Here is a 10,012-nt window from a genome sequence, read left to right as displayed (position 1 = left end):
CCGATCACAGCATGGTGAACGGGGAACCACAGCTAACCGAGGTGAGTGGCAGCGGTGTGGGACTGGCGAGCAGGTAGAACGGCCAACCTCTTGGTCCCTCCCCCCAGCCCGCAGGCTCTGGGGAACCGGAGCCATGCTGCGATCAGGGAACCATGGTGAACCGGGGGGTGGCGGCAGGGCGGGACTGGGGACTGGCGAGCGGGCAGAAGATGGCCCTGATCGCAGGCTAGGCCTAGGGACCCTACCCGAGCACGATTTCATGTGCTGGGCCTCTATAATAATATAATAGTACTGACATTTATCAAGTGCTTATCCACGTCAGCATTTTCTATGCATTTGCTCACTTCATCCTCACAAGTGTATGAAATCAATACATCCTTAAACACATGAGGAAACAGACACTGAGATGGCAAAGGATTTGCTCCCTGTCACACAGCTGGTAACTGAAAGAGCAGGCTGTTTGGTTCTCAGAACTGGCCCTTTTAATGACTAAACCGTTCTGGATACCAGCTGGTTTTTCCTGCTGTTCTTGGGGGAGGGGGGCTGAGGTGTGAGTCCGGTCTACCTGGCTTAAGGAGCCTGGGGGAGCAAAAATTGGGATGACCTGTGACACTGTCTTTTGAGGGGGTGGCTGCTCTGGAGATGACGTCACCTTTTTTGGATGAGACTGTGTCACACGGCCATCTCTAGCTGCAAGGGAGGCGGGTAAAGCATGGATCTGGTTTGTCTCTGTAAGGGCAAAGCCGGCGATGGGGAAGTGGATTGCAATTGTCTGTTGAGACCAAGCGACACTATCTGCTATGGACCCACCAAAATGTTGTCCCTCTAACAAACCAATCCACTCAGTGTTCCCCCAAAAATGCAGACAATTTCGGCTCCCGGGTCATGGCATGTGCTGGTTTCTCTGCCTGGAGCGCCTTCCTCCCCTTGTCTGTCTGGTGAACTCCCACTACCTTCCAAGATTCAGCTCGGCGGTGCCTTCTGTAATCCGGGGTAGACAGACCTCCCCTCCGTTCACCGAAAGCTTCTCTGATTTACTTCTACAGCCTGGAGTCAGCCAACTTGCTGTGAAGGGCCATTTAGAGGCTCTGTCAGCCTCTGCAGGCCATGCAGTCTCTGGGGCAGGCACTGGCCATGTGTACATGAATGGGCACAGAGCTACTCCAATAAAACTTTATTTGTGAAAACACAGGGAGGACCAGGTTTGGCTGGTGGGCCATGGTTTGCTGAGTCCTAAGTGAGAATCCTTGGTCATGACCTCAAGGTGACCCTGAGCTCTGAAGACAGTGAGATGATGAGCAAATGTGAGTGATCATAACCCTTTTCTACCGAATATCTGCTTTGTTCCCTCCCTCGCCGGCCAGAGTCAAGTGACTCCCCAGACTTACTGGGTCACTGAGCTCTCGTCCAGCCAAGGTTAAGGGTAAGCGGCGTCTCCTCGGGCTGGCTAATTATTACTGCACAGGTTTAAAGGGAATGTCAGGCAAGTAATTTTCTTACTGAAAATGCGAACGGGAACCATAGGCACTGACACGCCCCCATGAGCCGTGTGGGGTCAGTTCTAATGGCGCATCCACCGACGACAATTGTTCTGCTGGCCAGTGCTAAGCAGCGCTTGCATCCGTGGGGGCTCTGGGCACCGAGGCAGGTGTTTCTGGGCCACCCACCCCAGGCCTTGTCTTTCCAGCTGACGCTGCCTGTGTCAGCTCATTCCGGCTTTGGAAAAATGCATTCCGGGGCCGATAAAGGCTGGACAGTCACACTCTTTTCTCACCCTGTTATTAAAACCCAGATGGCTTTGCGGGGCCCTAGCGTGGCCAGGCGAGTTCCCGGCCAGCTCAGCAATGGCCCGAACGTCACAGAAGCTGGGTGTCCAGTTGGAAAGACGAGGCCTGCGGTTGATCTGTGGTTCCCACCCGATTCAGGTTCTGCGATGCCGAGGCAGTGAGTGAGGCGCAGTAGCAGAGCATGGAGCCCGCGATTTTACTGAAAGGCACCCGTGTTTGAAACTCTGCAAGGTAGCTTTCCTCTCCCCCTCCGGGAACCTGGGCCAGTCACATCACCTCCCCGAGCCTCAGTTTCCCGTTTGTGAAATGACGACCTGAGACCAGCTGCACAGTGTTGTCATGGGAACGGCCGCCGGGTGGAAGTGCCCGGGATGCCCTCCCCACAGGGCAGCGAGCCTGGGAAGCAGGAAGGCCCCGGGTGTGGCCAAGCCAGGAATCACTGAGAACTGGCTCCAGAAAACTGGCAGAACCAAACCCAAGCTGGGCTCCCCAGTGCTAATTGGACATTAATCAGCAGAAACAAGAGCCTGCCAGAAAAATGAGGAGCATGAGCGCATGGAACCTTCCCACCCCGAGCTTTGCTCGCTCTGGGATGGCAACTGGTCCTCCCCAGGCCGGGCCCCAGCTGCCTCGAGGGAGGACGGCGGCGTGGGGGGCGCAGGGACAGAGGGAGTGGTGCCTCATTTCAGAGCTTCTGTCTTTATCTCCACCACCAGTTCTCAGGAACGCTGCCTTAGGTTACCAGAGAGGGCCACCGGGGCCGTCCACCGCAGGCCTGGGGAGACGTGTCAATGTCCCCCAAAGGACAGGAGAGGTACAGGGAGCAGCCGGACCTCACCTGGGACCCCAGCTCTTCTGTGACGGAGCTGCAGGCAGGGGCCAGACTAGAAGAGTCCTCTGGGCTCTGCACACCCCTTCCAGATAAGGAAACTGAGGTCCAGGGAGAGCCGGGGAGGTGCAAAGCCAGGCAGCAGGGTCAAAGCCAGGCTGGGAGTTGAGCTCAGAGCTCTCCCTACTGACCTGTCCACCCGGAACTCCCTTTAGAAGTGGGGTGGGCACCAGAGGCGGGCAGGAGAGGCGGGGGCCAGGTCGGAACAGAGGGGGCAGGGTGAGTCAAGGAGGCAGATTTCTAAAATTCTGAACGAGGTCACAGGAAAAGCCTTTCCCCACCACGACGACACCCACATGGGAACAAGGGTCCTCCCCCAGCCTCACCCCAGATTGTATTCAGATCACGTGTCCCCACCCAAAAGGAAGGAGCAACCCTACTTCCCCATGTGCTTTGTGGAAGACATTGGAATCCTGGTCCTGCTGCTTCCTCTCTGTGTGTCCTTGGCCAAGTCACTTCCCCTCTCTGAGCTCCAGTTTGTCCACCTGGGAATGGAGGCTCTTGTAAGCCACCCAGCCGCAGGCAAACGGGAGCCCTGACCCCAGGCTTTTATTTCTGTGTAAAGCAGATGGAGGCAGCGAATTCCTCGTGGCTAGCAGGTGTCTCTGCTCCTTACAGAAGGGCTGAGAAACACGCCGAGCACCCCCTGCAGAGCCGGGGACCCCCCTTTCTGCTTGAACAGCCGCCCTGTCACCTGTCCGGGGAGTGATGAATTCTGCGGCTGCAATCTGCTGTAAGTTGCATTCCAGGCCGACTCTCCATTCATTAGCATGTGATCTTGTTTATCCTGCCCCGGCCTGGAATTTGGACTCTTACAAAACCCCAGCTACAAAAGAACAGGTTGGACCAAGACTGCTGAGCGAGTGCAGGAAGTGTCCTGCAGGCTGAGTGTTTATTACACAGACCCAGGCCGGGCCCACCCAGCAGGTCTGAGCCGAAGCCCCGCTGACCTTCCTGCTGGCGCTGATGTGAGAGTCTGAGGTCTGATCTGACCCCACAGCGGACAGCTCCCAGATTCAGATATTTGTCTGGCCCCACCCCAAAGTCAGGTCTTCCCTCCCGATGACAGCAGCGTTGCCTCTAATTATCTGCTGGTCCCCTTCGGTGGGGCGGGGACGGTCATCCTCACCATCGCTCTAGGAAGGCTTTACAGTGTGGAGTTGGGGGCGGGGCCTCTGATCCACTGAGTCACCCGGCCAAGGTCTCCGAGCCAGGAGGGTGGAGCAGCCAGGGCGGCTGCTGGCACACTTTGCCGTCTCTTCCTTTCTTAGGGTAACAAACCCAGATGCCGGTCCACCTGGGCTGGGCACAGGCCCAGGCCAGGCCAGTCACATGGCCACATCCTCCTGGCAAAATGAGAGAGGAGCCTGCGACCAAGCAGGGCCAACCTGACACTGTTGTAAGCATTTTGCACCTATAAACACACACGCGTCTGGACAACCTAATACATAATCTAGGTTACACATGATCTAGACCCCATTTGACAGACGAACAAACTGAGGCACAGCAAACAAGTAAGTTCTTCCAGGTCACGCAGTGGAAGGGCGAGGATTCAAACCAAACAGTCTGGCTCGAACCAAAACCCACACTCTCAACCGCTAGGCTAGCCCGAACCTGAGTACACTGGGTGTGAACTTGGGCTACAGGAGAGTCGGCTGCCTTCTTCTCTTTTCTTTGCTGTGAGACCTGCCAGGCCCTCCTCCACTGGGCCTCTGGGTGCCATTCTAAACAACCCAACCTGGCCACTCTGCCTCTCAGAGCTGCTGAATCACTCTGTCTCCGACGGAATCAAGTCAACGTACTTGTCTTACTACTGGGTCTGCTCTGCCTCCCCTCCATGCTCAACCACACACACACACACACACACACGCACGCACGCACGCACGCACACGCACACGCACACACGCACACACACACACCACCCTTGCAGACAGACCAAACCACCTGTAGTTTCTGCAGAATGTTGGCTTTCTTTCTAGGGCAGCACTGGTGATGCATATAACAGAAGCCACATATGTAATCGAAATTTTCCCCATAGCCACATTTAAAAAGTCAAAAGAGCCCAGCCGTTGTGGCTCAGTGATTACATGTCAACCTATGAACCAGGAGGTCATGGCTTGATTCCCAGTCAGGGCACATGCCTGGGTTGCAAGCTTGATCCCCAGGGGTGGGGCATGCAGGAGGCAGCCGATCAATGGTTCTCTCTCATCTCTGATGTTTCTCTCTCTCCCCCTCTTCCCTTCCTCTCTGAAATCAATAAAAATATATTAAAAACTAAAAAGGCAAAAGAAAGTAGTGGAAATACTTTCAGTAACCTCTTTAATATATTCAAAATATTCACATTTAAGCTGTAATCAATATAAAACATGCTATGAATGAGTTTCTGAATTTGCGCTCATTTCCGAAATCTGGCATGGAACGTACACTACGGCACAGGTCTCGGCTGGTACTAGGCACGTGATTCTACCAAACCGGACGGTGTGGCTTCAGAGTGAGCCCCCCAGACGCCTCAAAGACGCGGGGCAGGTAGGCGACGGTCGTGCCTGTGTGGTGCCCTGGGGCAAAGAGTTGAGTGATGGGGGTTGAAGGCAAGGGGGCCACGTCCACATTGCCGTCACCCCGCCAAACCCCACGAGGGCTGGACCATATGCATATTAGGAAAGGCATCTTGTCTGGGGATTTCAGCCCCATTTGACCTTGAGGTTGGAGTTGGATGCCCTTGTCCTGTGCACAGCCTGTATCCTTGTCCCTGCGGAGGAATGGGGGACAGATTTCTGGGCACAGGTATGAGGGCACAGGTATATCCAGCCACGCTTCCACCTTGCCCTCCTTTCGGGACCCTCTCTGACCTGAAGGAACCAGACGCATGTCTGTCTGGCCTCCGTCCCACCACCATGTTGTTCAAAGAGCCATCAGGGCAAGAAAGAGTGCCTCCCCCCCCCCCCCCCGCCCGCTTCCACGCCCTCCAGCTCAGGGCCTCCTGGAAGCCTAATCCACCTCTGTCCTGGGGTGGCCTTCACCCTGTCCTGCCCTCAGGTCACGATAGACAGGCGACAGCCTGACAACCACCCCCCAACAACCGCCATCACTAACGGAGGAGCCCAGATATTGTCCTGTGTTGCTTTCCCAACCCTTTGAAGGGCTCAGCAGAACAAAGGGTCCCCGTTTACTAGTCACCACCCTCCCGAAAAGGCAGTCAGGGCTGGAGCTGACAATTTTCCCCGGTGCGTACCATCCGTGGTGATTATTCCGATGTTAATTATTCACTCGGGCAGCCACGGAAGAGAGGCGAAAAGCAAACAATGTGATTAAGAAAGACCCTGTGTCATCAGCACGCAAGCCACCTTCTCCCCAGCACGTCCGGAGGCTCGGCACTCGTCCGCCTCCTGCACCCGCCCCGGTGGCACCTTTCCCGCATTCCTTCCCCTACGCCCGTGCTAGGTGTTCATTTTTATCCAGGCTCCTCCACCAAACAACTCATCCAACACATGGGAACTAACAGCATCGGAACGCCAGCTTCACCCATTCTGACAAGACATAGAAGCAGGATACTAACCAGGATGCCAACCATTTGACCACACTTGGCAGCTGCGAGAGCTATTCAAGAAAGGCCCCTACCCTTTCACCTGGGACTTGTCACACAGAAATCATTCCTGAAAGGGAGTCTGTCACGTGCATGCTCATTAATAGTCCTACTAGCGCCAACCAGTAACCGCAAACCCAAATGCCAGGGGACGGCGGAGGCAAACGCACAGCGCCTCGAAGCAGTGCATTGGGATGCAGCCACCGCAAAGGACGGGGAGCTTATGCGGCCAAATCCAAAGTGCTTGCAATTCAATGCTCGGCGTACAAGGCAGAACACCAGACTGACCCTCTGAAACCTCCCCGGACCCCGCGCAGCCCGCGTCAACCAAGTTCCGCTCTTTCCTGCCTGTTTTCCCGGTCCGGCCAGTTCAGGCCTCGTCGCTGCCAGAACACACGCCATGTTGGTGCGCAGCCGCTCACGCCCCATGCCCTCCGCTGGCCCTAGGTGCCGCTTCGGGCGGACAGGCTCTCTACTGGATCTGGCTCAGCAACGGCTTACCGAGTGCTCACTGAACGAAAGAATCAGCGACAGTCCTTTCGGCTCCTGTTTATGGAGCACCTACTACGCGCAGGCGTTGTGATCGGCATTTCCCGTGCATTGTCCCACTTCTTTTTCTGAAATAATCTTACACAGTTAACACTATGATCATCCCCTTTGTACAGATGAGAAACTGGAGCTCAGAGAAGGGGTCACCTACCCAAGCCCCTGCATCTGGTAAAGACGGGAGATGGGATTTGAATCCAGTTTCTGTTAATTTCAAGATGCGTGCGCGTGCGTGTGTGTGTGTGTGTGCGTGTGCGTGTGCGTGTGCGTGTGTGTGTGTGTGTGCGGTGTGTACCTCCCTGCATCTGGTAAAGACGGGAGATGGGATTTGAATCCAGTTTCTGTTAATTTCAAGATGCGTGCGCGTGCGTGTGTGTGTGTGTGTGCGTGTGCGTGTGCGTGTGCGTGTGTGTGTGTGTGTGCGTGTGTGTACCTACCTATGACGATATAGATAAGTAGGAAGAAATCGAGGAAGGCTAAAATGGATGGTTGACGTGGCTGATGACGAGTGGGGTGGTGGGTGATTTTTTTTCTGTTTTGTATACCATTTCTTTCCATGTTAGGGTAGGTGGGCTGAAAAGGGAGGATCCGGCGAAGATTCCACGCCTGCCTGGGGTTGAGCCCAGGTAGCCTGAATATCTTAAAGGGAAGCAAACCATGTCGGCCCGTTAACGTCTTTCCTGTTTACCTGCCAGGGCCCAGGGGACATTCCGTTCCAGAGAGATGTCATGTGCAAGACCTGGGCCTGTGACTCGTGCCAGGACCAGAGAGAGTGTGTCGCAATGAGGCGTGCGGCTGAGCGAGCCCAGCCCACCCGGGTGCAGTGTGCTCACCACTCCACACTGCTCTCCCTTTCTTTGCTGGGAGCTGCACAGATGATGTTTCAGGGTGCTTCTCATCATAGGGGGGCAGCGCCGGGACACATGGATGACGGGAGAATATGCTGTGGCCACCGTATCCACGGAAGCCCTAGGATTACAAAGCCGATGTTATCTCTAACCGAGTGGAGTTGCTAGAAGTCAAAGAAGATATTTATTCATCACCCTGTTTTAAGCTTGCGTCTCATTACTGTACCACTCCGCCTGTGTGTTATGAGTTAATGTTCTAATAAATCCTGTAATTATCTTGTGAATAGCATAATTATATCGCTTTGTAATTTTTTTTCAGTGTCGACAGCATGAATTTGGTAAATGCACATGTTTAAAATATATTTCAATTTTCCTAAATTTTGTTTCAGCATGTCTTCATTTTTAAAAACATATACTCCAAAAAAACTGAAAAATAAATGAAGTGGCTCAGGCGTCATTTATTCCCTGAGAAATCCAGACCCCTGGTGTCTGAGCTTATGTGAGAGAGAGACAGACTCAGCTCTTGGCACATTTTGGAGTGTTCATTATGCTTGCAAATGGAACCTATTCTTCAAAACAAAATAAAATAAATAAGGAAAAAGAAGAAAAGAAGATGAAAAGAAGCAAATTCTAGAGTTTTGAAGGGGCAGCATGAAACTTCCATTTCAAAATGGAGACCTATTTCAGTCATTTTTATGTTTCTTCCTTAAACACCGCTAAATGACAAAGGAATAAAAAAAGGTGTAAGTTTGCAAAGACAATGATAAAAAGAGCTTAGATATGTCAATTTTATGAAAAAGGAAAGTGGATGGGTGAATAGTAACCAATTTTGCCAACTAGAGAAAGTTTAACCTAAGCCAAAGAGAGAGAAGCCGGATAATACCAGAGCATCTCGGGAAATGGAGACACCAGGCATCTGGGAGGTAGGTGAGGAGAAGAGCTGAAATAGAAGAAATGGTTGAAGAAGCAGAAGATGGCAAATACCACCACCATCATCATCATCACCATCATCATCATTGTCATCACCACCACCACTATCACCACCATCACCACCATCACCATCACCACCACCACCATCATCATCACTATTATATCATTACTATCATCACCATCATTACCATCACCATCATCGCCACCATCACCACCACCACCATCATCATCACCCTCACCATCATTGTCATCACCACCACCACTATCACCACCATCACCATCACCACCACCACCATCATCATCACTATCATATCATTACTATCATCACCATCATCACCATCACCATCATCGCCACCATCATCACCACCACCACCACCACCACCACCACCATCACCCTCACCATCATCATCATTACTACCACTATCACCACCATCACCATCACCACCACCACCATCATCATCACTATCATATATCAATACTATCATCACCATCATCACCACCATCATCACCACCACCACCACCTCCATCATCATCACCCTCACCATCATTATCAACCTCACCATCATCATCATTACTACCACTATCACCACCACTATCATCATCATCATCATCACCACTACCACCACCACCACTATCACCATCACCCTCACCATCATCAACATTACCACCACCACCATCACTACTAGCACCATCAACATCACCATCACCACCACCACCATCACCACTACCACCGCCACTATCATCACCATCATCACCACTACCACCACCACCGCTATCACCATCACCCTCACCATCATCATCGTCACCACCATCACTACTACCATCACCACCACCATCACCATCCACTACCATTATCTCCACCACCACCACTGCCTGCCTCATCCAGTGAATCCCTCCATTATCACAGCAAAAGCCTGGATGCTTTTCTTTGGGGGAAGATGAACTGGAGAGACACGATCATGGCTCAGGATAGGAGCAAAAGACCTTATTTTACAGGGGTCTTAAGTGAAAGGCTCCATGTAGGACACGGAGATCCTCAGTGGGTGCCGGGGAACCGCCCAGGCAGGAGCCTGGAGGACTCCCTTCTGAGGAAGCTGAGCAGCCTGAGAGCAAAACCCATTCGCCACTTTTTCACACAAGCCTCACTAATGAGCTTCCAAACAGCTTTTCAGCTCTTACAGATGAACACCAGCCAAAGCCACGCAAAGCCTAACAAACCACACAGAAAACGGGACCCAACAGCGGCAGGCGTGGCATCGGGGGCAGAAGAAACAGCCAAGGAACCAGGAGAACCACGAGAAGACCCTCAGAAAGAGAGGAGTGGCTTTTCACTCCTCAGAGAAGAGTCTATAAAAGTGAGAGTTCAGAGAATAAGAAAGAGCCCTGTGAAAAAAGAGAATAAAATAGAGCGTGGAGGTGGGAGGGAGGA

At 52.9% G+C, this 10,012-nt stretch overlaps 1 long non-coding RNA gene across 1 annotated transcript; it reads left to right on the top strand.

Moving 5' to 3' along the window:
* The first annotated feature begins 5,774 nt into the window (after positions 1–5,774).
* LOC106728353 lies at positions 5,775–7,945 on the top strand. Its single transcript, XR_001364647.1, has 2 exons — positions 5,775–6,976; positions 7,369–7,945. It is a non-coding gene; the product is annotated as an uncharacterized LOC106728353 (long non-coding RNA).
* The last annotated feature ends 2,067 nt before the right edge of the window (positions 7,946–10,012 follow it).

The sequence above is a fragment of the Myotis brandtii genome, unplaced genomic scaffold, assembly GCF_000412655.1.
Source record: "Myotis brandtii unplaced genomic scaffold, ASM41265v1 scaffold6, whole genome shotgun sequence".
Lineage (NCBI taxonomy): Eukaryota > Metazoa > Chordata > Mammalia > Chiroptera > Vespertilionidae > Myotis > Myotis brandtii.
Note: the sequence above shows the minus strand (reverse complement) of the source record. Positions and strands in the feature narration are given on the sequence as shown.